Below are 12,814 nucleotides of genomic sequence, written 5' to 3'. Positions count from 1 at the left end.
GAGCTCATTTGCACACATTTGCAACAGCCTTCAGTCAAAAACTGGAGCTTTCTACAGAGAACTATGTGCTTTTCACAAACACTGTTCTGTTAGAGCAGTGTCAGGTTGACACCGCTTTTTCAAATGGATTTGAATGTTGCAACGTGCAGTATCCAGCATTAGGGGAAATTAGAGGCAGAAAACATTTTCAAGGTTAATGCCGTTCCGTAATTCATACCTGTACTCGGACAGTTCATACCACCGCGTGCACGCAGCTAAAGAGGCTAACTAAACAGACAAAAGCTAATTAGAAATAGGCATAGCCTAATTAAAAATATATGTTCGTTTTGAAGCTTTCGGTTTCTGGTTTCTAAGCCTCAGTGGTCAAAGTTTTCCAAGAGTCACCGCTCCAACATGAGTGGCTCAAGATTTACTTCTGCCGCAGGCAGAGCCGCACGCAAGCAAAAGCTGCTTAGACAGGGTGATGGAGAAGGAATTAGAACACACAGTATCAAAAGATGTGGTTTGAGGGGAAAAAAATCCTGACTAGCACTATTAACACCATTTAGAACTAAAGCAAGCCAGGAAAGGGCTAAATACAGCAAGTGCAGACCGCTTCTTATGCTCCCTCATTTCTCCCCCGCTGCCAACCACCACGAGCTGGATCCCAAACCAGAGCTGAGAGGATTTAGAGACGGAGACTCGACAAGTAGGCGCCGACTTATTCCCGTGACCCTGCTGCACTATGGCACTGCAGGATCCACTGCGTCACCTTTTGCTCAATAAAGGTTGCATTTTTACCCATTCTGCACAAAAGCCGACAGTCTCGTGCAATCCAGTCGTTGTGATACTGATGGTTTTGTGACAACTGACACACACACTCCTCCCCTTCTCCTCTCCCCAGTTTCCACGAGACCCCATGCCCCAGTCCTGCCAAACCCAGCCAGCTTTAAACTGCAGTGGACTTTTCCCCACGGACTGACCCCAGCTCCCGCCGAGGGGGAAGAGTGGCACAGCACAGCAGAGATTTTCCCCTCCTCCTTTTTTAAGAGTCAATTTGTACTGAAACAGAAAGCAACAATCACCCAGGCAGCTACTCGAACAGCCAAACAGCCGTCTGTTGGGAGCTACAGGAGCACTAGATGTGATTATTTAATATCTGAAGGCAGTTTCGACCATCATGATTTGCCATATGAACTGGATTCTGGCCACTATCCAACAAGAAATAGATGCAACAACACCTTCACAGCAACATTTAGTATCTTATAAATGTATTGACACAAATACGGAGAAATTTTTGTCTGTCACAAAGCCAAAGTTTTGTTGGTGACAATAAACGAGTTTGAATCATAACTTCAGAGAGAAAGAAACCATCGTAGAAACTCAAGTTGTAGTCATAAAAAAAAAACAGTTAAGAGGATTAGCACAAGATTTAAACACCAAAACAAGGCACTGTTTTTGTTAGCAACACTGAGCTGGCCAACCCCTTCGGTGTTCTAACAACAGAGGGCCCTTGCAGCAGAGCCTGCTCATGCCCAGCCGGGCAGCGCGCTGCCGGTGCCCCGGCTGGCGCAAGCAGCAGCTCCAGGCACCCCCTGCACCCCCGTGGCCGGGAACATGAGCAAGTCCCTGTGCAGGAAAGGGAACTGTAAAGACAAGACTTTGTTTTGCCTTCCAGGTAACTGAGCTCACGATTGTTCTGGGGATACTTTTTAGGTATATTCTACATTTCATAAATAAAACCATTGGAATTTAATTCCCATTCCAGTTACTATTACTCTCTCAGAAACAACTGAAAGATGGTACGTGTAACCATCAAGCAGAGAAAATAAGCCAAGAATGACTGACGTTTTTTTGTCGGTCTCTTATTCTGGACTCAGACTCTACTTTGAGTTATGAAAGTTACTGCTCGGAGCACTTTGGGATAAATGGATGGATGAAATAGTTGTGATAAATAAATGCTCCTTATGTACTATCTTGTGGAGGTTTACATTCTGAAATTGCCACAGCTCAAACCAGCGCAGAGCTTTTGATTTAGAGGAGTACAAACACACCAAACACGGCCAGGATTCACAAAAGAAATATTTTTTTACAAATGCCTATTTTCCTGTCTTTCTGTAGATACACACATATTCTTCTAGCTTGAGTGATCCAGCAATATTTGCAGTTGTTCACAGATACGTAAACCCATTTTACAGCACTTCAGAAGAGGGGAAAAAAAATTCTGAATGACAGCAAAGGAAGAATAAAGGTCAGCCTGAATCCAAGTCAGAGTCGCTGCAACTCTACTTCCCCGCTGCAATAACCGCGGTTCCCCTTTGTACCCCCGTGACACTCGGCTCAGACAGCAGCGATGGTCAGATGGAACGAACTAGCTAATGGGTAGAGTCATGTGGAACCGCTGCCCACCTATTGCCAAGCACCACCAAACGATCCTGCCTGCCCCGTTATCAAAGGGAGCACAAGGACAAGCTCCGCATTTCCATGAAGTCGTGGGAATTCAATCAAATACTCCTCAGCACCACTATCACGCAAGATTCAGCGTCTCCCCTTTGAGACAAACCCAAATTTGATGCAGAGGCAGCTACAGAGATCCTGCTTGCACCAACCACAAACTCAGCCTTCTGATCTCACATCACCCTGGCCATTCTCAGTGCTGACTTCCACACTTGAGCATCAAAATTAGCTTCTATTTCAAAACGTTGTTTTTTGCTCTACAACATGGAGTTCAATGTACGTTAATATCATATAGCTATATAAAAATTACAGTGCAATTTCTACAAGAAAGGAGTTTTTAATTCATTTTGACAAACGCTGACTATACTAGTGCAACCAGCCTCCACAGCCAGCGAAATGGAACATGTTAATGGACACGGAAAAAAGGGGGAAGGGAAGGCAGCGAGAGCGGAATAATGAATAGCTAAGTATCACAAACTGCAAAACAGCTTACAGGGCCAGCTGGACATGCCCAGCCTCAAATTTCTGAGGAGCGAGACATGCATTACGGTTTTTCACAACATTCGTATCATAAAACCAGAAATTCCACTTACTATGAGGTACTGTTTTATGCCAACTTTTTTCTCGCATCTGATTGGACTATCCTTATTAACTGCTACTCACTTTAGTCAGAGTTGGTATTTAATGGACAAGCACAAATAAAGACCAACAATCAAGCACTTAATCTACTGCAACATACTAAAAGCCACCCTGGAATCAGCAGTTGTAAAACACGCCTGTAAACGCAGTGTTAATTGTTATGCAATAGTAGATCAATTGTTCTGTCTGGATGACCACAACACAAATCATAAAATAATTAAAAAATATGGTGACCTTACCAAGAGCTATGATTCTAAAAATACTTGACTTAGAGTGAAACAACCATAAAAATACAGCGAAAACCAGAAATTGAGTGTTGAGATATAATACCAAAAAATGCAAACAACAATAAAAATCAGCAAACCAACTAAACAAAAATACCCATTTAACTCTTTTACCACCCAATTTCTGTAACGAAATAAAACAAAGGACACACTAGGAGCGATGGGGAGGGATGGAAGTTCTTTTGCTTTACAAATATTAAAGCACTGGAACACCAATCGAGGTACAAGATTCTTTACAAAGTGCTCCTCCCTTGCTACCTGCCACGAGCTCCCTTCAGCCGCTCCGTCACTGCGGACTAGATGTGCAAAACGGCCCAGACTAATCCCGAAAGATGCCCCCATGGCAGGGGCGGCAGACGGAGCGTGCCGCTCGCCCCCCGAAGTGAGCAGGGTCTCAGAGCGCTGCTTTGCCTTCGCTTCTTCCAAGAGGATTTTCCATGACAGTAAGTGGTATTGGATCACCAGCGCAATCCAGGCACCAAGTTTTAACGGATAACAAAGCAACCCATCGCTCATTTCAGAGCCCAAAACTCCAAGAGTAAAAATGCTGACAAGCACCATAAAAGTCTCCTCTCGTGCCTTTCATCTCCTATCGCTCACAGTTCAGGGACCAAGTCTCAGGATTTACATGTCACCGGATTGTCTCAGCGATGCAAACGGCTGCACTTTTGAATAAATACAGAAGCTCCCCTACCGGGGCACAAAATTGTTCCTTGAAATTTTGCAGTCAGTTTAATGCTCTTCCAAACTATTTACAAAAACTTCCAAATCACTAGCACTATAAATATGTACTTAAACTGAATTTTCGAAAGGAACACATAGGATATTACAACACACAGAAGTATTAGCACACATCAGTAACCTAATGTATTTTATATTTTCCATGCAGAAAAACAGGAGAGAAAGCACCGAAAACATTAACAGCAAAATACTTTCTAAAGGCTTACAGATACTCACATACCAAAACTTTTATCTCAGAGAAACAGAATTCTTTGAGTATTTCATATCAACCCTTGGGAGAAAGAGCAAAAAGAAAAACTACCTCTTTCCTTCTAGTTTTTTATTATGGTACCGCAACGCCTTCATTAAAAACTTCATTTTCAGAAAGTACCACAAGCTCATTTTAACAGCTGAAGAATTCAGTCTACAAAGAGCAACCCTTCTCTATCATTGGCGAACACCGAATACATCCCCTGCAAAAACCAAAACTCAACTTATTGTCTGTAAACAATCAATATTTTTTTTTACATCAATGATGACAAACTACAGTAGCAAATAAACACTGTCCCATTGACAAATGGTCAAAAAGCATGCAGCGAGCCATTACGCATTCTAGTTATTTATATCTTTCTAGAATAAACTATTTTTCATAGAATACTTTTGCAGAAGAGGGAACTGGAACATGAAGATGTCACACAGCGTAGAGTTCTTCCTGCTTAATACCCCTCCATATTCGTCGGAATCGCTTTTCTCTGGCACTTCCACAAGTACCAGAATCCCAAGTCCTTTCCTCCAAACCCCCAATAAAAGAACGAGTTGGTGTTATCGCACATGTGTAGGGGTGTATATAAATGTATGTATGTATAAAAGCATACTTGTGATGACTTTGCTTCACTTTCAAATTACCTCTCTTGGTGACAATACACAGACAGATGCAGGGATGCGGAAAAAGACCGGACAGAAGCAGGACTTTCCACGGTCATCAGAAACTTCCCACCGCCACCATGACCTTCCAACCACACAGAACACTCTCCCAACCACATTAGCCGCTGTCTGGTCCTATGGATCTTTATTTTCCATGTAAAAACCAAGGCAAAAATGGCCTTTGCTGTGCTTTTGTTACTAGGTCCACTATATCGTCAAAATATAATTCAGTTAGTCACAGACACCTACATCTCAGTTATGCTCTCGGTACTTAAAGAGGGGGTGATTCTTTAGATTAGCAGACGATAAAAAAATAAAAATAATATGCTAATCTGGTAGAACAGTCAAGTGACTTTCAACTGCACTGCTTAAGGTTGGCCTTAAGGCAAATTCCATAATCTGCGATAAATTCCTATTTGAGTAAAGCTATTAAACTGATTTCTTAAGTACAACATATTAAATACTGAATCAAGACTTACATAAACACCTTTATCAAGCCATAGTCCTCTACACACTAACTAGCACTTTCAGGACTAGTAAGCTACAGTAAACTATTCACAGTTAACTTACTGAACCTAATTACAATCAGAAAACAGAACAGTAATTTCAAATCAATGTCCATTAATGAAGGTACAAGGCAGATGCATAGAAAATTTTCAAGTTTACAGTAGCTTATTGTTCAACAGAATCAGGGGAATGACCAGGTGGGAGAGCCACAGGTACAAAGGCAAAGGTCAGAAGCACGGTCAGAGAGCTTTAAAACAGTTGTTTCTAAAACAGATTAAAGGCAGAGTCATGTAATTTTTCTGGTCCTCTGCCCCATCTGTCATATGAAATAAACCCAATATGCAGCAAATCAGAATAACACTTAAACTCAAAGCCTCTATCACCTTCTGCCACAACTCAGGCTTGGAAACTAATTCCAGTATTTTAAAAAATCATTCGCATTCCTGTCTGTCTGTTTTTTGCATATACTTTTACCTTTCCAAGTGACAGCAACAGGCAGGCAAAAAACCCCACAAGCCTCCCTCCACCTGTATACAAACTGTTCCTGAAACAGGGACATTTTATTTGCTACTTCCTCAAGTTTTCCCACCACATTCAGTCATGACAGGAAGCCTTGAGACCTCATCAAACATTGTAAGCCTCAAGTTATGTACCCTGAAACAGGATCCATTATAAGGACTTTTTACAGCCAGAAAAAGCACCCAAACAAAACTAACTAGTGGTAGGAAGCCCAGTAGCTAGTGAGAGTGACTCTTCCCCCCTGCATTGCTCAGGGACAATAAAACCAGTTTCCTTTCACGCCTGTCACTGGCAAGTGGATATAATCCTCGAGCTGGTAGTATTTCCGTGCCCTGTGCGCAGGGAAAGGGAAACAGTCGTGGCCAGCACAGCACCTGACGTGCATGCAGATGTCCTTGCCCTCAAACATTTCAGCGGGTAGACGCAAGAGGAAAGGTTTAAGCAGCAGCAGAGATGCTGTTGTTGCAGCCTGCACAAGCAGAAAACAAAGCTGAAGCAGAGGGAGGGAGAACAGAACACGGGACTGGAGATGCCTCCAGGCGAGACAGCCAGGAGGTACAATGAACATCCTCCTCCAGCATGACTCAACACTCCACCCGACTCCTTTCTCTGCTGAGGACTTCCAAAGCACAGGCGAGTCAGGCAGCAGCACCCAAATCCTTCACCCGCCCTAGCGGTGTGCACACCTGAGTTCCAGACAGCAGTCATACTGCTAGAACTACAAAACCAGGAGACTAACTTCGGTTCTGTCACCAGAAAGAAACCAGTTTTAGGTTCAGCCTGTGCGTGTGACGACCAAGCAACCGTCGCGCTGCTGACCTGCCACGTGGGACCCCGCTGGGACGCAGTTACCTGGCGCTTTCGGGAGCGCCGCACGCCTCCGTGCCACAGACTGCTCCGGCCTGGAGCGAATCACAGCGGTATCTCCCAGCCAGAGACCGAGCGCGCCAGCTGCACGCAAACCCTGCCAGCTCCGTGGAGCCCTTCAGCACCGTCCCGGCCCACGGCAGCCCTGCGCTGTGGGGCTGCCCAGACCGAGCTCGGCGAGCCCCGTGCAGCGCTTGAGCCCATTTCCTGGGGGAGACGGATGCAGGTGCCCCAGGCGCCCGGGACGGATGCAAGGCAGGCCAGGAGAAAGGAACACGTCTTTTGGGAAAGAAGAAGTAACAAGATAAGTAAATCCGCCTTTGTCTTAACAGAGCACAGCAAAACCCCAGAGCAGCCCTTTCCAAACACACTGATTTTAATTAAAGCACACGCACATAAAGAATTAATCTTAGGATGTGTGTGGACACTAAAAGAATCTGCTCAGTAAAGCCCCCACCCATCCAGGAATTGGCTGTTTCTTTATCTTATATGCTCTCGGTATGTAACAGCGCCAAAACGAACCATTAAAGGCTGCCAAATGAGCATCTGCTTTTAAATTAATGTAACTGTGCTTATGTTCAAACAAAGCAACCCAGAAAGGTTAAGAATAAATAATTCCTTTCCCTATCAATGTTTACCACATGTTAATGTCATTTTTCTGTATTTTCAGCAGAATTTAAATTACGTTATTATTCAGATGTGCCACCAGTAAGCAGAGATGGCTGCCATCCATGACATCAGGACAAACCTTCTAAGTGGATTGCATATTTTCAAGTGAACAGCAATTCTTATGCCTAATATTTTTCACACATACAGAATCTTTAATTCAAAAAGGCATTAGTTAAGCATTGTAACACCCCTCCTAAAACCATTTACATGAAGACAATCATACATTTATGGTAAAAGCTCATTTCTGTTACATCACAGCTGCCATTTGAATAATCCAATGCGTTTTATAAAAATCTGACGATTCTAAATTTAATTACAAATGACCGTTTCCATTTAATACTTGGGGATGGAGAAAAAGGATTAATGAGTAGGGAGAAGAAAATTAAGTACTTTACCCAGAGTTGCAGAAATCTTTCACTACCAGAACCTACATATTCAGACAATCACACGTTCCTTTAACTAGATGGTGAACAAATAAACAATTCTGCTATTAAATACAACCAGCCAGTAAAGTTCGCGCTGTCAGTTACATGCTGCTCGTTTCTGAAGGTCTGGCATTTCAGCTGGCATCTGTTACGCACCGAATACAAAACTTGGAGAACAATAACTGTCCCTTTATACTTCACCCAATTAACAGCACGCCCTTCTGATTTGCAACTACAAAAAGATTATTGCAACAGTATGCTAAAAACTACTTATTAAAAAAAGCACTTTAAAAAAAATAATCTTTTTTCACTAAGAAAGTAGCGTGAGTAAACCGGTGAAGAATGCAACAACTCCTGTATGATCAAGAAACAATTGGTTCGTGACAGCAGCAAAGTCAGGACACTGGCTTATCAAAAAGACAGGTAAGGCAGCAGTTTTAATGCCACCAGCACGCGCACGGACGCACACACAAACACACCCACGAAAGGGGACAGCAGCTGGGGGGTTAAGCTGGAAGCTATGTCCATTTTGATACTGAACTTTACTCATTTCAATATACACAAAAAACCCCAACAGCTATCAAGAACTGAGGTACCCGCACGTAACCAAGAGATGCAAGGGCTTTCCAAAGGCCCCAGTTCTGTAAGTGCAGCACTCCCAGTTTTCCTACCATGACTATTCACACTCACCTCACTAACCCTACTCGCTAAAACAGGACGAAGCAGACCTGCAGGAGAGAAGTCACCTACTGTTTCCAACTGGGTCAAAACTGGTAAGCTGCGCTGAAGTTCACGTGAAGCGAAACGGTGATTCCAGTGCAGGCAGCAATGACTAACAAACCAGGCTGTGGTTCTCATTATGCTGATCAAGGATTAAAACAGTAATAGCACCTGGCCTTCTTTTATCCCCATGTACTTTATTGATCCAAAATTCATCACCTCGAGTCTTCTTTGCTTCTCCCCTAAGTCAGAAGCTTCTCCACAACGTTCTGCAGCCAGTACCTCTATGTCCCTCTAAGCCAATTTAGCTGTAGCAGCATCTCCAAACTGCAATGCTGCATCATACAACATGTCTGTACTGCAAGCACCCCAAGACAAGACTCGTTACAGGGCTCTGTGTCTTAAATCACCCATTACCTATCACAGTAATCTAAATAAAAAGATCGTGCTACTATCAAAGCTTCCCAAGACGCTCAGGATCAAAAATAAAATCAACAAATACAAGCTTGTGTTCCAAAATGGGAACTGAAAGGTAACTAGTTAAGACACAAGCTCTTCCTTAATCCTTAGGCAGCAGTAACAGCAACAATCCAACGAAAGATTATCGCTCGCCCCTTGCCCCAGCTGAGTGAATGACTACAAAAGTCCAATTTAAAAGTATTTAACAACAGGAAGGTAAAACTGGTTATCTCCCTCCCCCTAAAAATCACTACTCCCTGTATACATGGAATGTTATAAAACTAGAACAAGGGGGAAATAATAGTTTGGGACTGTAAATCATTCATTGTAGTTAATATATACCTTTGAAAGCCCTTTACAGGTTTTTCTGGCACTTAATTCGATGACACATTAAATCCACATGTATTTTTCCTGTTTAAAACTGCCATGATCCCATGAAGGACAGTTATCCATAGCAGTTGTACAGTAAACTCTCAATCCTGTCCCTAGTTGCCAGTCATGTCATGGCTGTCACAGGAAAGGGAAACAGATTAGAGAGGCCGCGATGTAACAAAAATTCGGTATTAAAAGTCACTCAAGCTCCCACAAAGGATTATTCTCGCCTGAAGAGCCCCTCCTCAGACAGCGTGCCGTTAACGGCGCTCCCCATCCCGTTAGCCACCACCGCTCGCCCACCGCCGACTCCCGTGACCCCGCCGCGGCATTCCGGAGAGGCGCCAGCCCACGGGGCACGCAGGCCGGGGGCGAATTCTGGGTTGAAATTCGTCGGAAGGACGAGCCCGAGCCCCCTCAGCGGCGGAGAACCGGAACCTGGCACAGCCCCACGCAGGTGAAGCCGCCCGAGCCCCCCCCCCCCCCCCCCCCCCCCCCCCCCCCCCCCCGCCGCCGCAGGGCCGGCCGGGAGCAGAGCCGACCCCCTTCTCCCCGCGCACGAAGCCCCTTCTACCCGCACCCCCCGGCGAGGGCAGCCAGGCCGGGCCCGGCGGCGAGGCCCGCTCCGCCGTCGCCCGCCGAGGCGGGGGCCGGGACCCGCAGGCCGCCACCTGCTGCCGCCCCCCAGGCCTCCCCCTCGGCCGCCCGCCCGCCGGGGGCGGAGGCTGCCATCGCCCCCAGGCAGGTGCCGCCGCCACCGCCCCCTCCTCCCGCACGACATGGCGGCCCGCCCCGCCGCACGGGGGGGCCCGAGGGCCGCCAGCAGCGCGCCGGGGGCCGGGGCAGCGCGGGGGCGGGCAGCGAGCCCTGCCGGGCACGGCCACCGCCCGGCGGCGGGGGAGGGTGCCCTGCGCCCGGAGGTGGCCGGCGGCCGGCGGCCACTCACCTGTCCCCGCCGTGGGCGGTGGGGAGGGTCCCCGGGCGCCGCGGCCCCGCCGCGATCCTCTCGCCCGCGCCCGGTGCGGCGACCAGCTGACACCGGCGGCTGCCGTGACTCCTACCACCACTGTCGCAAAGCCCCCGGCCGTCGTGACTGACGGCAGGCAGAGGCAGCCGGCGTCGCCATGGAAACCCGGCGGCGGAGCGGCCCCGTTCTGCGTGAGGGAGGCGCGGCGGTGGCGGGCGGTTCCCGGGAGGGAGGCGGCGGGGCTGGGCCCTGCGGCGGGGCCGGGGCCGGGCCAGGGGCGCGGCGAGGGCGGCGGGGCCGCCGCCAGGGCCGGGGGGCGAGCGGGCGGCGGGCCGGGCCGTGCCGTGCTCGCGGCTGTCCGGGCCCGGGGCGCGCCCAGCGGAGGGGCAGGCAGACCCCGGCGTGTCCCCCGCCCCTCGGGAGGGCTCGCAGGGGGCGTCCGGTCGGGGGTCTGCAGGCAACCGAAGGGGGGGCTGCGGGCAACGGCTTCGTTTGGGAGCTGCTGAGAGGCTTCCCGGGCGGTGGCGGCTTCGGGGCAGCGCGGGGGGAGCACCGCCGAGAACACCTCCGGGCTGGAGCGGGAGAAGGGCCGTTCTCTGCCGCCCGCTGGAGGTGAAGGCCGTGCGGGGTGTAAAGTTGGTCCGTTGTCGGTAACGGCATGGCGAAACGGGGCGGAGAACGTTCTGCCTTTAATTCCTGGTTGTACTTGGTTTGTCCTGAACGTGGCTAATACAAACATTTCATTAATCCCTCTGTTTTTGTCCCCTTACTGCTTCTGAGCGTTTATGCCTCCTAGTTATTTCAGCCGTTATCACATGCACTTTGCTTTATAAAAACACACGGGAAATGAAAAAAAAAAAAAATCATTTCTGTCTGCAAAAGGGAAGTGTCGTGCCCATAATATCAAAAAATAGCCAATGACAGAGCTAGGGCAGTTTTTAAGTTAGCACATTTTGAGGGAATTCCTGCCCTGCGTGTTTTCCAGCTGTTGGGTGAAGGAAACCAGGGGCCTCGCAGGTGCCAACACACGTGGGCCCTGTGAGGAGGTGTGGTCGGTGACTGACTTTATTTATTTTCTTAAATAAATGTTTTCACTGTTAGCTTTTTGTAGGTGTGCCTGAGTGGTTTTGGTTACGTACAGATCATCAGAGATGACGCTAACAGCAGCTCCGTGGTGGTTTTCTTGTCCCTATCAGCTGTTTAACAGCCAGTGGATATCAACACAGCCCGGCTGCTCTGGACAGAAAGGGAAAACTATTTCTGCAGTCGAAACGAGAGAGAGCATTTTCTCTTGGCCAGATGTAATTAAAATAGTGAAATTAGTTCACGACGTGCTTTACTATAGATTGGCACATAACACGTGGCCTGTGCGGGGACTCGGTGGGTTCCCTACCACCCGTTCCCTAAAGACAAGGCGACTCCAATTTGTTGTTGCTGTTTGATTAGTACGCCATTTCAGTTCAACTGTGGAATATAAAAGCATGGATAAACGTTAGTATGCCGGTGTATTTTTGAGGATAAAAGCCACGCTGAGATGCATCGCTGTATCTGCGTAGAGATACGCAGATTACAGGCAGCCCCGTGGCTCCTGGCGGGCAGTGGGGTACCCTGCCGCCCGAGGGGAACAGATGCCCGTCTGTATCCGCAGCCTGTTCAGCGTGTGGATCACGTTCAGCTGGCAGAACGGAGATTCTCCAGTTGTCCTATAGTAATAAATTCCTGAAGCCAGCGTTGGTCAAAGTCACGCAGCACTGTATCACCACAGCAGCACGTATTTTTCTTCTTGCTGTTGTGTTTAGAGAGATTGTTTTAAACTAGCTGCTGTAAAAGGCTCAAGGATGGTTTTTGAGCTACGGAAAGCATTAAGTTTTCTTAAAATAAGGTGCTGATAAAAATGTTAAACATTTTGTTACTTCAACATTAATTATAGTTTTATCTGTGTCACCTTTAATGAGAAGGCTCAGCGAGACCTTCTTAGCTGAAGGGCACCTTCTTTACCTCAAGGGTGGTTGCAGACTCGGACACGTTTCCCAGGGAATCTCCAAATCTCCACCCTTGGGGATGCCTGGAACCACCTGGGCAGGGCTGCGGGGCACGAGCAACCTCCCCGGCTGCCCGCCAGCGGCAGCAGCCCCTCGGTTCGGGTTGTTTAGGGTACCATCGTGCGTTCCTGAGCGCCAGGCGCAGCAGACCGCACCTGCCGGGGCGGTGGGATCGTTATCATCAGGTCTGAATTTGGAATAGCTAATTACTTTTCATTGATAATTGATTGTTTTTAATGAACAACTAACGTCTTGTATTTAATT

This window comes from Leptosomus discolor, chromosome Z (assembly GCF_034619465.1).
Source record: "Leptosomus discolor isolate bLepDis1 chromosome Z, bLepDis1.hap2, whole genome shotgun sequence".
In the NCBI taxonomy this organism is placed as follows: domain Eukaryota; kingdom Metazoa; phylum Chordata; class Aves; order Leptosomiformes; family Leptosomidae; genus Leptosomus; species Leptosomus discolor.
Note: the sequence above shows the minus strand (reverse complement) of the source record.